This window comes from Scyliorhinus canicula, chromosome 14, assembly GCF_902713615.1.
Source record: "Scyliorhinus canicula chromosome 14, sScyCan1.1, whole genome shotgun sequence".
Lineage (NCBI taxonomy): Eukaryota > Metazoa > Chordata > Chondrichthyes > Carcharhiniformes > Scyliorhinidae > Scyliorhinus > Scyliorhinus canicula.
In genome coordinates this window covers 80,209,996-80,230,256 of record NC_052159.1, presented here as the reverse complement: position 1 = coordinate 80,230,256, position 20,261 = coordinate 80,209,996, and the positions used below count along the sequence as shown (strand labels likewise).

At 55.7% G+C, this 20,261-nt stretch overlaps 1 long non-coding RNA gene across 2 annotated transcripts in view; it reads left to right on the top strand.

Moving 5' to 3' along the window:
- Positions 1-20,261, top strand: part of LOC119977652 — a 38,184-nt gene that overhangs the window by 4,516 nt on the left and 13,407 nt on the right. For both annotated transcript variants that reach the window (XR_005463253.1, XR_005463252.1), the window contains exon 2: positions 14,626-15,093. This is a non-coding gene — a long non-coding RNA (uncharacterized LOC119977652). The remainder of the gene's footprint in view (positions 1-14,625; positions 15,094-20,261) is intronic.

The window sequence follows — 20,261 nt, the reverse complement described above, 5'->3', positions numbered from 1 at the left end:
GTGCAGGTTCTGGGTGTCACAGTGCAGGGTGCGAGAGTGCAGGTTCTGGGTGTCACAGTGCAGGGTGCGAGAATGCAGGTTCTGGGTGTCACAGTGTCGGGTGCAGGGTGCGAGAGTGCAGGTTCTGGGTGTCACAGTGTCGGGTGCAGGGTGCGAGAATGCAGGTTCTGGGTGTCACAGTGCAGGGTGCGAGAGTGCAGGTTCTGGGTGTCACAGTGCAGGGTGCGAGAGTGCAGGTTCTGGGTGTCACAGTGTCGGGTGCGAGAGTGCAGGTTCTGGGTGTCACAGTGCAGGGTGCGAGAGTGCAGGTTCTGTGTGTCACAGTGTCGAATGCAGGGTGCTAGAGTGCAGGTTCTGTGTGTCACAGTGTCGGGTGCAGGGTGCGAGAGTGCAGGTTCTGTGTGTCACAGTGCAGGGTGCGAGAGTGCAGGTTCTGGGTGTCACAGTACAGGGTGCGAGAGTGCAGGTTCTGGGTGTCACAGTGCAGGGTGCGAGAGTGCAGGTTCTGTGTGTCACAGTGTCGGGCGCAGGGTGCGAGAGTGCAGGTTCTGGGTGTCACAGTGCAGGGTGCGAGAGTGCAGGTTCTGGGTGTCACAGTGTCGGGTGCAGGGTGCGAGAATGCAGGTTCTGGGTGTCACAGTGTCGGGTGCGAGAGTGCAGGTTCTGTGTGTCACAGTGTCGGGTGCGAGAGTGCAGGTTCTGGGTGTCACAGTGTCGGGTGTGAGAGTGCAGGTTCTGTGTGTCACAGTGCAGGGTGCGAGAATGCAGGTTCTGGGTGTCACAGTGTCGGGTGTGAGAGTGCAGGTTCTGTGTGTCACAGTGCAGGGTGCGAGAATGCAGGTTCTGGGTGTCACAGTGCAGGGTGCGAGAATGCAGGTTCTGTGTGTCACAGTGTCGGGTGCAGGGTGCGAGAGTGCAGGTTCTGGGTGTCACAGTGTCGGGTGCAGGGTGTGAGAGTGCAGGTTCTGGGTGTCACAGTGCAGGGTGCGAGAGTGCAGGATCTGGGTGTCACAGTGTCGGGTGCGAGAGTGCAGGTTCTGGGTGTCACAGTGTCGGGTGTGAGAATGCAGGTTCTGGGTGTCACAGTGTCGGGTGCGAGAGTGCAGGATCTGGGTGTCACAGTGTCGGGTGTGAGAGTGCAGGTTCTGGGTGTCACAGTGTCGGGTGTGAGAGTGCAGGTTCTGGGTGTCACAGTGTCGGGTGCGAGAATGCAGGTTCTGTGTGTCACAGTGTCGGGTGCAGGGTGCGAGAGTGCAGGTTCTGGGTGTCACAGTGTCGGGTGCAGGGTGTGAGAGTGCAGGTTCTGGGTGTCACAGTGTCGGGTGCAGGCTGCTAGAATGCAGGTTCTGGGTGTCACAGTGTCGGGTGCAGGGTGCGAGAGTGCAGTTTCTGGGTGTCACAGTGCAGGGTGCGAGAGTGCAGGTTCTGGGTGTCACAGTGTCGGGTGCGAGAATGCAGGTTCTGTGTGTCACAGTGTTGGGTGCAGGGTACGAGAATGCAGGATCTGGGTGTCACAGTGCAGGGTGCGAGAATGCAGGTTCTGTGTGTCACAGTGTCGGGTGCAGGGTGCGAGAATGCAGGATCTGGGTGTCACAGTGCAGGGTGCGAGAGTGCAGGTTCTGTGTGTCACAGTGTCGGGTGCAGGGTGCGAGAGTGCAGGTTCTGGGTGTCACAGTGTCGGGTGCGAGAGTGCAGGTTCTGGGTGTCACAGTGTCGGGTGTGAGAGTGCAGGTTCTGGGTGTCACAGTGTCGGGTGTGAGAGTGCAGGTTCTGTGTGTCACAGTGTCGGGTGCAGGGTGCGAGAGTGCAGGTTCTGGGTGTCACAGTGTCGGGTGCAGGGTGCGAGAATGCAGGTTCTGGGTGTCACAGTGCAGGGTGCGAGAGTGCAGGTTCTGGGTGTCACAGTGCAGGGTGCTAGAATGCAGGTTCTGGGTGTCACAGTGTTGAGTGCAGGGTGCGAGAGTGCAGGTTCTGGGTGTCACAGTGCAGGGTGCAGGGTGCGAGAATGCAGGTTCTGGGTGTCAGTGTCGGGCGCAGTGTGCGAGAATGCAGGTTCTGGGTGTCACAGTGTCGGGTGCGAGAGTGCAGGTTCTGTGTGTCACAGTGTCGGGTGCAGGGTGCGAGAGTGCAGGTTCTGGGTGTCACAGTGTCGGGTGCAGGGTGCGAGAGTGCAGGTTCTGGGTGTCACAGTGTCGGGTGCGAGAATGCAGGTTCTGGGTGTCACAGTGTCGGGTGCGAGAATGCAGGTTCTGGGTGTCAGTGTCGGGTGCAGGGTGCGAGAATGCAGGATCTAGGTGCGAAAATGCAGGTTCTGGGTGTCAGTGTCGGGTGCAGGGTGCGAGAATGCAGGATCTAGGTGCGAGAATGCAGGTTCTGTGTGTCACAGTGTCGGGTGCAGGGTGCTAGAATGCAGGTTCTGGGTGTCACAGTGTCGGGTGCGAGAATGCAGGTTCTGGGTGTCAGTGTCGGGTGCAGGGTGCGAGAATGCAGGATCTAGGTGCGAAAATGCAGGTTCTGGGTGTCAGTGTCGGGTGCAGGGTGCGAGAATGCAGGATCTAGGTGCGAGAATGCAGGTTCTGTGTGTCACAGTGTCGGGTGCAGGGTGCTAGAATGCAGGTTCTGGGTGTCACAGTGTCGGGTGCAGGGTGCGAGAGTGCAAGTTCTGGGTGTCACAGTGTCGGGTGCAGGGTGCGAGAGTGCAGGTTCTGTGTGTCACAGTGTCGGGTGCAGGGTGCGAGAGTGTAGGTTCTGGGTGTCACAGTGCAGGGTGCGAGAGTGCAGGTTCTGGGTGTCACAGTGTCGGGTGCGAGAGTGCAGGTTCTAGGTGTCACAGTGTCGGGTGCGAGTGTGCCGGCTGCTAGAGGGCAGGTTCTGGGTGTCACAGTGTCGGGTGCGAGAGTGTAGGTTCTGTGTGTCACAGTATCGGGTGCAGGGTGCGAGAGTGCAGGATCTGGGTGCGAGAGTGCAGGTTCTGTGTGTCACAGTGTTGGGTGCAGGGTGCGGGAGTGCAGGATCTGGGTGTCACAGTGCAGGGTGCTAGAGTGCAGGTTCTGTGTGTCACAGTGTCGGGTGCAAGGTGCGAGAGTGCAGGTTCTAGGTGTCACAGTGTCGGGTGCGAGTGTGCCGGCTGCTAGAGTGCAGGATCTGGGTGTCACAGTGTCGGGTGCGAGTGTGCCGGCTGCTAGAGTGCAGCTCCTGGATGTCACAGTGTCGGGTGCAGGGTGCGAGAGTGCAGGTTCTGGGTGTCACAGTGCAGGGTGCGAGAATGCAGGTTCTGTGTGTCACAGTGTCGGGTGCAGGGTGCGAGAATGCAGGTTCTGGGTGTCACAGTGCAGGGTGCGAGAATGCAGGTTCTGGGTGTCACAGTGCAGGGTGCGAGAATGCAGGTTCTGTGTGTCACAGTGTCGGGTGCAGGGTGCGAGAGTGCAGGTTCTGGGTGTCACAGTGCAGGGTGCGAGAATGCAGGTTCTGGGTGTCACAGTGTCGGGTGCAGGGTGCGAGAGTGCAGGTTCTGTGTGTCACAGTGTCGGGTGCAGGGTGCGAGAGTGCAGGTTCTGGGTGTCACAGTGTCGGGTGCAGGGTGCGAGAGTGCAGGTTCTGTGTGTCACAGTGCAGGGTGCGAGAGTGCAGGTTCTGTGTGTCACAGTGCAGGGTGCGAGAATGCAGGTTCTGTGTGTCACAGTGTCGGGTGTGAGAGTGCAGGTTCTGTGTGTCACAGTGCAGGGTGCGAGAATGCAGGTTCTGGGTGTCACAGTGCAGGGTGCGAGAGTGCAGGTTCTGGGTGTCACAGTGCAGGGTGCGAGAGTGCAGGTTCTGGGTGTCACAGTGCAGGGTGCGAGAATGCAGGTTCTGGGTGTCACAGTGTCGGGTGCAGGGTGCGAGAGTGCAGGTTCTGGGTGTCACAGTGTCGGGTGCAGGGTGCGAGAATGCAGGTTCTGGGTGTCACAGTGCAGGGTGCGAGAGTGCAGGTTCTGGGTGTCACAGTGCAGGGTGCGAGAGTGCAGGTTCTGGGTGTCACAGTGTCGGGTGCGAGAGTGCAGGTTCTGGGTGTCACAGTGCAGGGTGCGAGAGTGCAGGTTCTGTGTGTCACAGTGTCGAATGCAGGGTGCTAGAGTGCAGGTTCTGTGTGTCACAGTGTCGGGTGCAGGGTGCGAGAGTGCAGGTTCTGTGTGTCACAGTGCAGGGTGCGAGAGTGCAGGTTCTGGGTGTCACAGTGCAGGGTGCGAGAGTGCAGGTTCTGGGTGTCACAGTGCAGGGTGCGAGAGTGCAGGTTCTGTGTGTCACAGTGTCGGGCGCAGTGTGCGAGAGTGCAGGTTCTGGGTGTCACAGTGCAGGGTGCGAGAGTGCAGGTTCTGGGTGTCACAGTGTCGGGTGCAGGGTGCGAGAATGCAGGTTCTGGGTGTCACAGTGTCGGGTGCGAGAGTGCAGGTTCTGTGTGTCACAGTGTCGGGTGCGAGAGTGCAGGTTCTGGGTGTCACAGTGTCGGGTGTGAGAGTGCAGGTTCTGTGTGTCACAGTGCAGGGTGCAAGAATGCAGGTTCTGGGTGTCACAGTGTCGGGTGTGAGAGTGCAGGTTCTGTGTGTCACAGTGCAGGGTGCGAGAATGCAGGTTCTGGGTGTCACAGTGCAGGGTGCGAGAATGCAGGTTCTGTGTGTCACAGTGTCGGGTGCAGGGTGCGAGAGTGCAGGTTCTGGGTGTCACAGTGTCGGGTGCAGGGTGTGAGAGTGCAGGTTCTGGGTGTCACAGTGCAGGGTGCGAGAGTGCAGGATCTGGGTGTCACAGTGTCGGGTGCGAGAGTGCAGGTTCTGGGTGTCACAGTGTCGGGTGTGAGAATGCAGGTTCTGGGTGTCACAGTGTCGGGTGCGAGAGTGCAGGATCTGGGTGTCACAGTGTCGGGTGTGAGAGTGCAGGTTCTGGGTGTCACAGTGTCGGGTGTGAGAGTGCAGGTTCTGGGTGTCACAGTGTCGGGTGCGAGAATGCAGGTTCTGTGTGTCACAGTGTCGGGTGCAGGGTGCGAGAGTGCAGGTTCTGGGTGTCACAGTGTCGGGTGCAGGGTGTGAGAGTGCAGGTTCTGGGTGTCACAGTGTCGGGTGCAGGCTGCTAGAATGCAGGTTCTGGGTGTCACAGTGTCGGGTGCAGGGTGCGAGAGTGCAGTTTCTGGGTGTCACAGTGCAGGGTGCTAGAGTGCAGGTTCTGGGTGTCACAGTGTCGGGTGCGAGAATGCAGGTTCTGTGTGTCACAGTGTTGGGTGCAGGGTACGAGAATGCAGGATCTGGGTGTCACAGTGCAGGGTGCGAGAATGCAGGTTCTGTGTGTCACAGTGTCGGGTGCAGGGTGCGAGAATGCAGGATCTGGGTGTCACAGTGCAGGGTGCGAGAGTGCAGGTTCTGTGTGTCACAGTGTCGGGTGCAGGGTGCGAGAGTGCAGGTTCTGGGTGTCACAGTGTCGGGTGCGAGAGTGCAGGTTCTGGGTGTCACAGTGTCGGGTGTGAGAGTGCAGGTTCTGGGTGTCACAGTGTCGGGTGTGAGAGTGCAGGTTCTGTGTGTCACAGTGTCGGGTGCAGGGTGCGAGAGTGCAGGTTCTGGGTGTCACAGTGTCGGGTGCAGGGTGCGAGAATGCAGGTTCTGGGTGTCACAGTGCAGGGTGCGAGAGTGCAGGTTCTGGGTGTCACAGTGTCGGGTGTGAGAGTGCAGGTTCTGTGTGTCACAGTGTCGGGTGCAGGCTGCTAGAATGCAGGTTCTGGGTGTCACAGTGTCGGGTGCAGGGTGCGAGAGTGCAGTTTCTGGGTGTCACAGTGCAGGGTGCTAGAGTGCAGGTTCTGGGTGTCACAGTGTCGGGTGCGAGAATGCAGGTTCTGTGTGTCACAGTGTTGGGTGCAGGGTGCGAGAGTGCAGTTTCTGGGTGTCACAGTGCAGGGTGCTAGAGTGCAGGATCTGGGTGTCACAGTGTCGGGTGCAGGGTACGAGAATGCAGGATCTGGGTGTCACAGTGCAGGGTGCGAGAATGCAGGTTCTGTGTGTCACAGTGTCGGGTGCAGGGTGCGAGAATGCAGGATCTGGGTGTCACAGTGCAGGGTGCGAGAGTGCAGGTTCTGGGTGTCACAGTGCAGGGTGCGAGAGTGCAGGTTCTGTGTGTCACAGTGTCGGGTGCGAGAGTGCAGGTTCTGTGTGTCACAGTGTCGAATGCAGGGTGCTAGAGTGCAGGTTCTGTGTGTCACAGTGTCGGGTGCAGGGTGCGAGAGTGCAGGTTCTGGGTGTCACAGTGCAGGGTGCGAGAGTGCAGGTTCTGGGTGTCACAGTGCAGGGTGCGAGAGTGCAGGTTCTGTGTGTCACAGTGTCGGGTGCGAGAGTGCAGGTTCTGGGTGTCACAGTGTCGGGTGTGAGAGTGCAGGTTCTGTGTGTCACAGTGCAGGGTGCGAGAATGCAGGTTCTGGGTGTCACAGTGTCGGGTGTGAGAGTGCAGGTTCTGTGTGTCACAGTGTCGGGTGTGAGAGTGCAGGTTCTGTGTGTCACAGTGCAGGGTGCGAGAATGCAGGTTCTGTGTGTCACAGTGTCGGGTGCGAGAATGCAGGTTCTGTGTGTCACAGTGTCGGGTGTGAGAGTGCAGGATCTGGGTGCGAGAGTGCAGGTTCTGTGTGTCACAGTGTCGGGTGCAGGGTGCGAGAGTGCAGGTTCTGTGTGTCACAGTGCAGGGTGCGAGAATGCAGGTTCTGTGTGTCACAGTGTCGGGTGCAGGGTGCGAGAGTGCAGGTTCTGGGTGTCACAGTGTCGGGTGCGAGAATGCAGGTTCTGTGTGTCACAGTGTCGGGTGCAGGGTGCGAGAGTGCAGGATCTGGGTGCGAGAGTGCAGGTTCTGTGTGTCACAGTGTCGGGTGCAGGGTGCGAGAGTGCAGGTTCTGGGTGTCACAGTGTCGGGTGCAGGGTGCGAGAATGCAGGTTCTGGGTGTCACAGTGTCGGGTGCAGGGTGCGAGAGTGCAGGTTCTGGGTGTCACAGTGCAGGGTGCGAGAATGCAGGTTCTGGGTGTCACAGTGTCGGGTGCAGGGTGCGAGAGTGCAGGTTCTGGGTGTCACAGTGTCGGGTGCAGGGTGCGAGAATGCAGGTTCTGGGTGTCACAGTGCAGGGTGCTAGAATGCAGGTTCTGGGTGTCACAGTGTCGGGTGCAGGGTGCGAGAGTGCAGTTTCTGGGTGTCACAGTGCAGGGTGCGAGAGTGCAGTTTCTGGGTGTCACAGTGCAGGGTGCTAGAGTGCAGGTTCTGCGTGTCACAGTGTCGGGTGCGAGAGTGCAGGATCTGGGTGTCACAGTGTCGGGTGCGAGAGTGCAGGTTCTGGGTGTCACAGTGTCGGGTGTGAGAATGCAGGTTCTGGGTGTCACAGTGTCGGGTGCGAGAGTGCAGGATCTGGGTGTCACAGTGTCGGGTGTGAGAGTGCAGGTTCTGGGTGTCACAGTGTCGGGTGCGAGAGTGCAGGTTCTGTGTGTCACAGTGTCGGGTGCAGGGTGCGAGAGTGCAGGTTCTGGGTGTCACAGTGTCGGGTGCAGGGTGCGAGAATGCAGGTTCTGGGTGTCACAGTGCAGGGTGCTAGAATGCAGGTTCTGGGTGTCACAGTGTCGGGTGCAGGGTGCGAGAGTGCAGTTTCTGGGTGTCACAGTGCAGGGTGCTAGAGTGCAGGTTCTGGGTGTCACAGTGTCGGGTGCGAGAATGCAGGTTCTGTGTGTCACAGTGTTGGGTGCAGGGTACGAGAATGCAGGATCTGGGTGTCACAGTGCAGGGTGCGAGAATGCAGGTTCTGTGTGTCACAGTGTCGGGTGCAGGGTGCGAGAATGCAGGATCTGGGTGTCACAGTGCAGGGTGCGAGAGTGCAGGTTCTGTGTGTCACAGTGTCGAATGCAGGGTGCTAGAGTGCAGGTTCTGTGTGTCACAGTGTCGGGTGCAGGGTGCGAGAGTGCAGGTTCTGGGTGTCACAGTGTCGGGTGCGAGAGTGCAGGTTCTGGGTGTCACAGTGTCGGGTGTGAGAGTGCAGGTTCTGGGTGTCACAGTGTCGGGTGTGAGAGTGCAGGTTCTGTGTGTCACAGTGTCGGGTGCAGGGTGCGAGAGTGCAGGTTCTGGGTGTCACAGTGTCGGGTGCAGGGTGCGAGAATGCAGGTTCTGGGTGTCACAGTGCAGGGTGCGAGAGTGCAGGTTCTGGGTGTCACAGTGTCGGGTGTGAGAGTGCAGGTTCTGTGTGTCACAGTGTCGGGTGCAGGCTGCTAGAATGCAGGTTCTGGGTGTCACAGTGTCGGGTGCAGGGTGCGAGAGTGCAGTTTCTGGGTGTCACAGTGCAGGGTGCTAGAGTGCAGGTTCTGGGTGTCACAGTGTCGGGTGCGAGAATGCAGGTTCTGTGTGTCACAGTGTTGGGTGCAGGGTGCGAGAGTGCAGTTTCTGGGTGTCACAGTGCAGGGTGCTAGAGTGCAGGATCTGGGTGTCACAGTGTCGGGTGCAGGGTACGAGAATGCAGGATCTGGGTGTCACAGTGCAGGGTGCGAGAATGCAGGTTCTGTGTGTCACAGTGTCGGGTGCAGGGTGCGAGAATGCAGGATCTGGGTGTCACAGTGCAGGGTGCGAGAGTGCAGGTTCTGGGTGTCACAGTGCAGGGTGCGAGAGTGCAGGTTCTGGGTGTCACAGTGCAGGGTGCGAGAGTGCAGGTTCTGTGTGTCACAGTGTCGGGTGCGAGAGTGCAGGTTCTGTGTGTCACAGTGTCGAATGCAGGGTGCTAGAGTGCAGGTTCTGTGTGTCACAGTGTCGGGTGCAGGGTGCGAGAGTGCAGGTTCTGGGTGTCACAGTGCAGGGTGCGAGAGTGCAGGTTCTGGGTGTCACAGTGCAGGGTGCGAGAGTGCAGGTTCTGGGTGTCACAGTGCAGGGTGCGAGAGTGCAGGTTCTGTGTGTCACAGTGTCGGGTGCGAGAGTGCAGGTTCTGTGTGTCACAGTGCAGGGTGCGAGAATGCAGGTTCTGTGTGTCACAGTGTCGGGTGCAGGGTGCGAGAGTGCAGGTTCTGGGTGTCACAGTGTCGGGTGCAGGGTGCGAGAATGCAGGTTCTGTGTGTCACAGTGTCGGGTGCGAGAATGCAGGTTCTGGGTGTCACAGTGTCGGGTGCGAGAATGCAGGTTCTGTGTGTCACAGTGTCGGGTGTGAGAGTGCAGGTTCTGTGTGTCACAGTGCAGGGTGCGAGAATGCAGGTTCTGTGTGTCACAGTGTCGGGTGTGAGAGTGCAGGTTCTGTGTGTCACAGTGTCGGGTGCAGGGTGCGAGAGTGCAGGTTCTGGGTGTCACAGTGTCGGGTGCGAGAATGCAGGTTCTGTGTGTCACAGTGTCGGGTGCAGGGTGCGAGAGTGCAGGTTCTGGGTGTCACAGTGTCGGGTGCAGGGTGCGAGAATGCAGGTTCTGTGTGTCACAGTTTCGGGTGCAGGGTGCGAGAGTGCAGGATCTGGGTGCGAGAGTGCAGGTTCTGTGTGTCACAGTGTCGGGTGCAGGGTGCGAGAGTGCAGGTTCTGGGTGTCACAGTGTCGGGTGCAGGGTGCGAGAGTGCAGGTTCTGGGTGTCACAGTGCAGGGTGCGAGAATGCAGGTTCTGGGTGTCACAGTGTCGGGTGCAGGGTGCGAGAGTGCAGGTTCTGGGTGTCACAGTGCAGGGTGCGAGAATGCAGGTTCTGGGTGTCACAGTGTCGGGTGCAGGGTGCGAGAATGCAGGTTCTGGGTGTCACAGTGCAGGGTGCTAGAATGCAGGTTCTGGGTGTCACAGTGTCGGGTGCAGGGTGCGAGAGTGCAGTTTCTGGGTGTCACAGTGCAGGGTGCGAGAGTGCAGTTTCTGGGTGTCACAGTGCAGGGTGCGAGAGTGCAGTTTCTGGGTGTCACAGTGCAGGGTGCTAGAGTGCAGGTTCTGCGTGTCACAGTGTCGGGTGCGAGAATGCAGGTTCTGTGTGTCACAGTGTTGGGTGCAGGGTACGAGAATGCAGGATCTGGGTGTCACAGTGCAGATTGCGAGAATGCAGGTTCTGGGTGTCACAGTGTCGGGTGCAGGGTGCGAGAATGCAGGATCTGGGTGTCACAGTGCAGGGTGCGAGAATGCAGGTTCTGTGTGTCACAGTGTTGGGTGCAGGGTACGAGAATGCAGGATCTGGGTGTCACAGTGCAGGGTGCGAGAATGCAGGTTCTGGGTGTCACAGTGTCGGGTGCGAGATGCAGGTTCTGGGTGTCACAGTGTCGGGTGCGAGAATGCAGGTTCTGGGTGTCACGGTGTCGGGTGCAGGGTGCGAGAGTGCAGGATCTGGGTGTCACAGTGCAGGGTGCTAGAGTGCAGGTTCTGGGTGTCACAGTGTCGGGTGCAGGGTGCGAGAGTGCAGGATCTGGGTGTGACAGTGTCGGGTGCAGGGTGCGATAGTGCAGGATCTGGGTGTCATGGTGTCGGGTGCAGGCTGCGAGAGTGCAGGATCTGGGTGTCACGGTGTCGGGTGCAGGGTGCTAGAGTGCAGGATCTGGGTGCGGGAGTGCAGGCTGCGAGTGTAGGTTCAGGGTGTGAGAGCATCCGGTGCAGGGTGCGAGAGTGCCGGGTATATGAATGCAGAGTCTGGGTGTCAGACAGCCGATGCGACAGTGGAGGATCTGGGTGCGATAGTGCTGTGTGCCGGGTGTGATGGTGCTGTGTGCCGGGTGTGATAGTGATGTATGCCGGGTGTGATAGTGCTGTGTGCCGGGTGTGATGGTGCTGTGTGCCGGGTGTGATGGTGCTGTGTGCCGGGTGTGATGGTGCTGTGTGCCGGGTGTGATGGTGCTGTGTGCCGGGTGTGATGGTGCTGTGTGCCGGGTGTGATGGTGCTGTGTGCCGGGTGTGATGGTGCTGTGTGCCGGGTGTGACAGTGCTGTGTGCCGGGTGTGACAGTGCTGTGTGCCGGGTGTGATAGTGCTGTGTGCCGGGTGTGATGGTGCTGTGTGCCGGGTGTGACAGTGCTGTGTGCCGGGTGTGATAGTGCTGTGTGCCGGGTGTGATGGTGCTGTGTGCCCGGTGTGATGGTGCTGTATGCCGGGTGTGATAGTGCTGTGTGCCGGGTGTGAAGGTGCTGTGTGCCGGGTGTGACGGTGCTGTGTGCCGGGTGTGACGGTGCTGTGTGCCGGGTGTGACGGTGCTGTGTGCCGGGTGTGACAGTGCTGTGTGCCGGGTGTGATGGTGCTGTGTGCCGGGTGTGATGGTGCTGTGTGCCGGGTGTGATGGTGCTGTGTGCCGGGTGTGATGGTGCTGTGTGCCGGGTGTGATAGTGATGTGTGCCGGGTGTGATGGTGCTGTGTGCCGGGTATGATGGTGCTGTGTGCCGGGTGTGATGGTGCTGTGTGCCGGGTGTGATGGTGCTGTGTGCCGGGTGTGATGGTGCTGTGTGCCGGGTGTGATAGTGCTGTGTGCCGGGTGTGATGGTGCTGTGTGCCGGGTGTGATGGTGCTGTGTGCCGGGTGTGATGGTGCTGTGTGCCCGGTGTGACGGTGCTGTGTGCTGGGTGTGACGGTGCTGTGTGCCGGGTGTGACGGTGCTGTGTGCCGGGTGTGATGGTGCTGTGTGCCGGGTATGACGGTGCTGTGTGCCCGGTGTGACGGTGCTGTGTGCCGGGTGTGATGGTGCTGTGTGCCGGGTATGACGGTGCTGTGTGCCCGGTGTGACGGTGCTGTGTGCCGGGTGTGATGGTGCTGTGTGCCGGGTGTGATAGTGCTGTGTGCCGGGTGTGATAGTGCTGTGTGCCGGGTGTGATAGTGCTGTGTGCCGGGTGTGATGGTGCTGTGTGCCGGGTGTGATGGTGCTGTGTGCCGGGTGTGATGGTGCTGTGTGCCGGGTGTGAAGGTGCTGTGTGCCGGGTGTGACGGTGCTGTGTGCCGGGTGTGACGGTGCTGTGTGCCGGGTGTGATGGTGCTGTGTGCCGGGTGTGATGGTGCTGTGTGCCCGGTGTGACGGTTATGTGTGCCGGGTGTGATGGTGCTGTGTGCCGGGTGTGATGGTGCTGTGTGCCGGGTGTGATGGTGCTGTGTGCCGGGTGTGATGGTGCTGTGTGCCGGGTGTGATAGTGCTGTGTGCCGGGTGTGATGGTGCTGTGTGCCGGGTGTGATGGTGCTGTGTGCCGGGTGTGATGGTGCTGTGTGCCGGGTGTGACGGTGCTGTGTGCCGGGTGTGACGGTGCTGTGTGCCGGGTGTGACGGTGCTGTGTGCCCGGTGTGACGGTGCTGTGTGCCGGGTGTGACGGTGCTGTGTGCCGGGTGTGACAGTGCTGTGTGCCGGGTGTGATAGTGCTGTGTGCCGGGTGTGATAGTGCTGTGTGCCGGGTGTGATAGTGCTGTGTGCCGGGTGTGATAGTGCTGTGTGCCGGTTGTGATAGTGCTGTGTGCCAGGTGCACGGGTGCTTGGTGTAATAGTTCTGAAGTCAAATACTTTGTTGTGCTGCTGTTGAAGGAAAGCTTGTTGTCATTACACCATACCACTAGGTGCTCTCTCATTATCCTGTACTCTAACTCATTGTTGCTCGAAGTCCGTCCCACTATTGTGTCTTCAGCAAACATGTAGATGGAGTTGGAGCCAAATTCTGCCACGCAGTCATGTGTGCATTGGGAGTATATTAGGGGGCTAAGTACGCAGCCTTGCAGGGCCCCAGTATTGAGGACGACAGTGGAGAAGGTGTTGTTGTTTATCCTCACTGATTCAGGTCAATGGGTCAGGAAGTCAATGATCCAACTGCATTGGGAGCAGCCAATTTCTAGCTTTTACAGTTTTGAGATGAGCTTGGCTGGGATTATGGTGTTGAAGGTGGTGCTGTAGTCAATGAATAGGAGTCTGCCAAAGGGGTCTTTGTTGTTGGGGGTGAATGTAGGGTCATGGAGATAGTGTTTGCTGTGGACCAGATGTCAAGGCCACCCGACGGTAGTCGTTGAGGCACGTTGCCTGATTCTTCTTTGGCACCGGTATGATGGTGGTCTTCTTGAACTAGATGGGAACCTCGGAATAGATGTCCGCGAACACATCCATCAGTTAGTCCTCGCAAGGTCTGTGTGCATGACCAGGAACTCCATCACGACCCATTGCTTTCCAAGGTTTCATTTTCAAGAAGAAAGATCTGACTTCGGAGGCTGTGATAATAGGTGTGTCTGTGGCTGCTGGGGCAGTTGACAATGGTTTGTTGTTTTCCTGCTTGAACTGAGCATAGAATGCATTGAGTTCATCGGGCAGGGATATGGTGTTGCCAGAGTACCTACTCGACTTTGCTTTGGAGTCCGTTATGTTGTTTAAACCGTGCCACAACCGATGAGAGTTCATGTAGTTAGTCTGTGACTCTACTTAGTCTGGTATTGGCCCTTAGCATCCCTGATGGCTTTGCGCAGGTCGTATCTAGTTTACTTGGATAGGTCAGGGTCACCTTTCTTGACTGCCTCAGACCTGACCTTGAGTAGGGAGTGAATCACCCGGTTAAACCATGGTTTCCGGTTGACAAACGCACGTCCTACCTTCTATGGCATTCAATCGTCTACACACTTGCTGATGAAGTCTGACGATGGTGACATTCTTGTTTCGGTTGGCCGCTGAGTTCTTGAATATGGATCAGTCCACTGATTCGAAGCAGTCGTGTGGGAGCTTGTCTGTTGCCCCAGATCAACATTGCACAACTTTCTTAACTAGGTTCTTCCGCTTAAGTTTCTGCATGTACGCCGGGAGAAGGACCACCAACTTGTGGTACAATTTTCAGAAATTCCGAAATGGATCGGTCGGCACCCTTGGATGTTTATGTAGCAGTGGTCAAGGATGTTGGGGGCCCTGGTGGGACAGGAGATGTGTTGGTTGAATTTTGGCAGTACACTGTTGAGGTTGGCCTAGTTGAAGTCCCGGCCACGTTGAGCAAGGCCTCCAGGTATTCTCTTTCATTGTTATTTACAGCAGTGTACAATTCATCCAGCATCTTCTTCACTTCTGCCTGGGGTGGGGTGTCGACTGCCGTGGTGGTGGCAGAAGTGAAATCCAGTGGAAGGTAGTATGGGCAGCAGTTCACAGTTAGGTATTCCAGGTCCGGGGAGCAGTTGTTCGCCAGCATTGCCACTCCGAGAACCAGGAGGAGTTGAGGAGGCAAACCACTCTACCCTTTGCTTTGCCTGATGATGCTGTGCATTCCATCTGGTACATTGCGAAGCCGTCAGGTTGTATGGCACAGTCTGGTGAGGCATGTGTACGGGCGCGAGGCTGCGGGGTGCCAGGGGCGAGCTTGCGGGGAACTAGCTGTGTACTGGCAGGTGCTAGGAGTGAGAGTGTGCAGCGCGACTGCGATGGGTGCCTTTCTACAGGGCCGCGTGCGAGACAGTGGGTACAAGACATAGGCATCTGGGCAGGTGACGGGGGTGAAATGAGGGACTAAGTGTGAGAGTGCAGGGTTTGGATGTGAGAATGTGTGTGTGAAAATGTGCATCTGGTCTTTGAGTCCTTTTGATCGTATTTGATGTTAAAAAAAATAGTTAATGACTGACTGACTGAATACCTCAATCCAAATTTGACCTTTTGATGTCAAATTATTGCTGATTGGTTTTGAGTGCATTGAGTTATTTGAACTCAGATAATGATGTCTACATTTTCTGGTAGGCAAGATGTCAGGGGAGAACGGCAAGAAGAGTGGATTGGGTCCCTGAAGGCTCTTTGACAAGAACTGGTGAACCCCCAAGTGCAAATCTAATTCCAAAAGCATCATAAAATCACAGAATTGATTTCCATGTTCCTGCCTAATGATGAACTGGACGACCCGCTCCTCATAGTCTTCAGCAACTTGTCTGAACAATAGCCCAACTGTACCTGTGTGGCTGCTCTTTCAGAACCCATCTTCACACGATGAGGGCAGGAACTTCAAGACCAGGTCTCAGAGATCATTGATGTGTTGGAGTTCATTTGGAGTTAATTCCTTCCCAGGAGATTAAATGGCGAGCTGTACGAGGTTTAACAATTTTGGCCCAACACAATTCAACAGCAGTTATGTCCTACCTGCTCATCTGTTACATCCCTGGGGACGAGTTAATCCGGCATGTGTGAGCAGTGATTGAGAATGCAAACAGCGCAGTGAGTACCATAAAACATCTCGTGCACTCATTTCATAGAAAAACCTGCCCCAGCAATTGGACTGTATATTAAACCAATGCTTCCCTGGCTGCCGTCTCTGGGCTAAATGAAATTATTGTTGTGTTAGGTACACTGATATAACACTGGCTGCAACTGGATGCAGCTTAGATCTAAAAGATACTCCAGACCTTGAAGTTAGTTCAATCAGGTTTATTGAACTAATAGCACAGTTAGCACTGTTCTCTGTGAGATCGACTCTCTGCTAACTTAAGTGTGGTTACTCTGCCTGACTGAACCAGACTAGCTCTTAGCCACGTGGTGGAGGTGTAAGATTGTAACACTTGACTGACTCTCTAGGTGTTCAGTGGAAAGAGGTGGAGTGTGAGTGCCTCGTGTCTTTTATAGTCAGATCCCACCCCTTAGTGTCCTGCCTGCTTATTGGTCATGTCCTGTTCTCTGTGTCCATTAGCTGCTCGCCTGTGCCTGCCTGTATATCATTATGTGTGCGTCTGCATATCATGACATCTCCCCTTTTTTATATGTTTGGATGACAAATGTGAACATATTTATAAGACTAGGCCAATATTAACATATATACACGCAGTGGATGTGAACATATGTACATGTGAAAACACCTGTCTAATGCGAGAACACAGAACATAGCAAACAGAACAAATGTTCATAAGTCCAGTCTCTGTGGCTTGCGTCTGTTCCTGGTCGACCGCCGGAGAGGTGGTGATGGGGATGACAGCGCCTTGATGGATGGGATTGAAGCCTGACTGGTGGCCTCGTGAGTCGAGGTATCAGGAGGTGGCAAAACACCAGAAGGGAATGGAGAAAAATGTGGTTGCGGGCAGGCAACTTTGCGCAGTGCCCGTCTGTTTCGTCGCACAACAGAACCATCAGCCAGATGCACAACATACGAGCGGGGTGCAGCCTGTCGAACAATGACAGCTGGAGCTGACCAGCCTCCATCAGGGATCTTGACCCGAACAGTATCTGACGGGGATAACACAGGCAAATCGGTGACATGAGCATCATAGCCCTGATCCTGCTGGTCTCGGAGTTGCTGCACCTTCTGCAGCACCGGGAGGTGATCCAGTTTGGGCCAGTGTATGGCTGGAGGTGTCGTTCGCAGGTCCCTGTTCATCAGGAGTTGAGCCGGCAACATGCCAGTAGACAGTGGGGTCGCCCTGTACGCAAGCAGCGCATGGTGAATGTCAGACGCAGAATCCGCGGCCTTGCAGATGAACTGCTTCACTACGTACATCCCTTTCTCAACTTTTCCGTTTGACTGCGGATAGTTTGGGCTGTAAGTAACGTGTTTGAACTGATATGACCGGGCAAACAGAGACCATTCATGGCTTTTGAAGCATGGGCCATTGCCACTCATGACAGTGAGTGGATACCATGCCTGGAGAACGTTTCCTTACAGGTCTCGATGACGGTCCGAGATGTGAGGTCTGGGAGCTTCACGACTTCAGGGTAATTGGAAAAATAATCAATGATTAACACGTAATCACGCCCATTTGCATTAAAGAGGTCGATGCCAACCTTGGACCACGGAGAGGTTTCGATTTCATGCTGCTGAACATAGAACATAGAACAGTACAGCACAGAACAGGCCCTTCGGCCCTCGATGTTGTGCCGAGCAATGATCACCCTACTTAAACCCACGTAACCCGTATACCCGTAACCCAACAATCCCCCCATTAACCTTACACTACGGGCAATTTAGCATGGCCAATCTACCTAACCCGCACATCTTTGGACTGTGGGAGGAAACCGGAGCACCCGGAGGAAACCCACGCACACACGGGGAGGACGTGCAGACTCCACACAGACAGTGACCCAGCCGGGAATCGAACCTGGGACCCTGGAGCTGTGAAGCATTGATGCTAACCACGATGCTACCGTGAGGCCCCGTGAAGTGTCTCCATATTCTGCGCTGGCTGGAAGCATTGACAGGTCGCACAGTTATGGACCTTGTTCGCGATGTCCTGGCTAATTATGGGCCAGTAGACAGCCTGCCTGGCTCTACGTCTGCACTTTTCCACACTCAGATGGCCCTCACGGATTTGATGGAGCACCAAGCTCTGGGGACTGTGCGGAATTACAATCCACTCCAGTTTGAGGAGGATACCATCAACCACTGTCAGGTCGTCCTTTACATTGAAAAATTGTGGGCACTGTCCTTTTTGACAGCCATTGGCTAGGTGTTGCATAACACGCTGCAAGAGGAGGTGTTTGGCTGTCTCCTCACAGATACGAATCACCTTCTCATCAGATGCCGGGAGGGTGCTAGCACAAAGCTGCACCTGTGACTCAACCTGCGACTCAATTTGCCGGATGACGTTCAGTGGTTCACTAGGTATAGTGATGGAGCGGGACAGTGTATCGGCAATGATGAGCTCCTTGCCAGGCGTGTAGACCATGTCAGAGTCATACCTTCTGAGATTGAGGAGGATGCGCTGCAACCGAGGAGTCATGTCGTTCAGGTCCTTGTGGATAATGTCTTGACTCTGAATGTCCGCAGGCCGTAGACATAGTCGTGAAACTCGAGAATGCCAGTTAGAAGGCCGAGGCATTCCTTCTCGATTTGTGCATACCTCTGTTTGGTGTGCGTCATTAGCCTTGATGAGTAGGCAACTGGTGCCCAGGATGAGGTGTCATTGCGGTTCCCTGTCTGGGTCGAAAAATGCCAATACGGGTGCAGTGGTGAGCTTGGCTTTCAGCTCCAACCACTCTGCCTGATGGGCCGCCTTCCACTCAAAGGCACTCAAAGGTTTCATAGGGCCATGGTGTGTGAGGCCATGTTTGGGATCAACTTGCCCAGAAAATTGACCATGCCCAGGAAGCGCTATACCGCCTTCTTGTCTTCCGGCACCTTCATGGCTGCGATGGCCTTGACCTTGTCTGTGTCGGGGCACACATCCTGCTGAGAAATCTGGTCTCCTAGGAACTTAAGTGTCGACATGCTAAAGCAACATTTGGCCCTGTTCAGCTTCAGGCCATTGGCGTGGACACGACGGAATACCTGCTGAAGACGGGAAACATGTTCCTCAGGGTTCGTGGATCATATGATGATGTCGTCCACATACACACGAACCCCTTCGATGCCCTCCATCATCTGCTCCATGATGCGATGATATATCTCCAATGCCGAACAGCATAAGATTATAGCAGTACCTGCCAAACGGTATGTTGAAGGTGCAGAGCCTTCTGCTGGACTCATCCAGCTGGATTTGCCAGAATCCATGTGACGCATCTAACTTTGTGTAAAACCTTGCATGTGCCATCTCACTGGTAAGTTCCTCCCGCTTCGGGATGGGGTAATATTCACGCATTATATTCTTGTTGAGATCCTTGGGATCAGTGCAGATGCGCAGGTCTCCAAAGGGTTTTTTAACACACACCATCGAGCTGACCCAGTCAGTCGGTTCGGTTACCCTGGAAATGATCCCCTGATGCTGCAGCTCCTTGAGCTGTTTCTTCAGGAGCTCCTTCAGCGGACCCGGGACCCGGCGTGGTGCATGGACCACTGGCTTGGCATCAGGTCGCAGTAGGATCTTGTACCGATATGGCAAAGTGCCCATCCCATCAAACACATTTGGATACTGAGCGAGGATGTCGTCAATGTCAGCTTGCAGATCCACATTGGACGATGTCATTGGATAAACCCGCTGCACCAGGTTTAACTTTTTGCAGGTATGCACGCCCAGTAGGGATGCCCTGTCCGGCTTGACAATTTCAAACCTTAGCCGTGCATGGGTGCTCCGGTTGGAGACGAGTAGATTGCAGGTCCCCAGTGCCGTGATGGTATTACCGTTATAGTCCAGGAGCTGGCAGGCTGTTGAAAGGACCTTGGGGGGCTTTGTGATGCGTTTGAAGTCTGCCTGTGAGAGGAGGTTGGCAGAAGCACCTGTGTCCAGCTTGAACTGGATGGAGCAGCGGTTGACCTGCATCACCGCACGCCATTCTTCCTCTGAATCCACAGCGAGGATGGACTGAATGCAAGATAAGTTAGGTGTGGCATGTTCACGTGTGGTAATGATGCCCACTCGGAAGGAGGACTCCAGGCACTCGTCCTCTGGATCCGTTGTTCTGCCAGGATCAGAATCCTGTAATCGTTGTTGCACATTCTGGCCGCGCCATCATCGGAAGGGAGCGCTGGCCTCTGACTGGTGGTGCAGACCTGCACAAGGCTGCATAGTGTCCAGGCTTCCCGCAGTTTAAACACCGTCTGCCTCTTGCAGGGCAGTGTCCCTTTAAGTGGGCATTGCCGCAGTTCGGGCACTTCATGACGTCGGCGTCGTGACGCGGTGTACGTCGTCGCACATGTGCAGTGCGGTCGGCAGATGTCTGCACCTGCGCAGTGTGGGTGTCGGCGGCTTCGTTATCCCATTCGCATCGTGCATGTGTGGGGCTCTGGGAAAAGCACGCGAGATGACCGCTGTCTTCAATGCTGAGGCGCTGAATCCGGGAGATGGCCTGCACACTCTCTGCCTCGTGGGAGACAAGTTTCTCATTTTCAGCCAATTTGCATTGGGAATGCTGATAATTTTGCTCATACACTGTACATGTTTCAATCACGAATGGCAGGGTTATATGCTTGATTTTTAAGAGCTGCTCTCTCAGAGAATCAGAGTGAACTCCAAACACGATTTGGTCTCTGATCATGGAAGTTGCAGGACAGCGTTAGCAGGTGGAGGCTAGTTAAGAAGACATTGAAAGATTCATATTTACCTTGAAGACGTTGTTTAATGTGTAGTGCTCGAAGATTTCATTGGTGTCCACTTCATTTTGGTGAATTTATTTATTTATTAGTTCATGGTGATATGTTATCCACCGATTGTACATAATAGAATCCCGACCGTGCAGAATGAGGCCATTCAGCCCATCGAGTCTGTACCGATCCTTTGAATGAGCACCTGTTGGGACTCTTGTTCTACCGTCTTCTCATAAGATTTGATTGCCCAGTTGATTGGAGGTGTCCAATTATGCACTTTAATACACTCGCATAAGAACTGAATCATAACTTGAATGAAACAAAATATCAAACAATACATAAACGGGTCAAATACATGGCAAAAAAGCATTAAACATAAAAATATAACGAAATCACTTTAAAACAAACGGATAGATGATTCAAGAATTCAGGAAGGCAG